The sequence below is a fragment of the Mustela erminea genome, chromosome 8, assembly GCF_009829155.1.
Source record: "Mustela erminea isolate mMusErm1 chromosome 8, mMusErm1.Pri, whole genome shotgun sequence".
Lineage (NCBI taxonomy): Eukaryota > Metazoa > Chordata > Mammalia > Carnivora > Mustelidae > Mustela > Mustela erminea.
In genome coordinates this window covers 39,266,245-39,266,626 of record NC_045621.1, presented here as the reverse complement: position 1 = coordinate 39,266,626, position 382 = coordinate 39,266,245, and the positions used below count along the sequence as shown (strand labels likewise).

Below are 382 nucleotides of genomic sequence, written 5' to 3'. Positions count from 1 at the left end.
TTCAATTACAAAATGTACAAACTGTAATCAATGTACAAGAACGCAGGAATATTGTTCCCATGAGAACTTCCTGAAGAATTTACTAGAGAACAAGACTCAGACTGCCCAAATTACTAGCTACGTCAGCATGAGAACAGAGAGCAGTAAATACACAGTCACTAGTAGAACCAAAACTATATGATGTTTAAAAGGCAGAGAATATGGTATATGAAGGCCGTAGCTCTACTGATGTAGATACAGAACAGCTATAAACATTGGGGTGCAAACTGCTTTTTAAAAAAAATATGGAATACTTCATGAATTTGTGTGTCACCCTTGTGTAGGGGCAGTGCTACTCTTCTCAGTATCATTTCAATTTTAGTCATGTCCTGCCAGAACAGGA

The 382-nt window shown here is 37.4% G+C and overlaps 1 non-coding gene across 1 annotated transcript; it reads right to left on the bottom strand.

The window, feature by feature from the left end:
• Positions 1-278: 278 nt before the first annotated feature.
• On the bottom strand, positions 279-382 carry LOC116597964. The gene has a single exon (XR_004288878.1). It is a non-coding gene; the product is annotated as a U6 spliceosomal RNA (small nuclear RNA).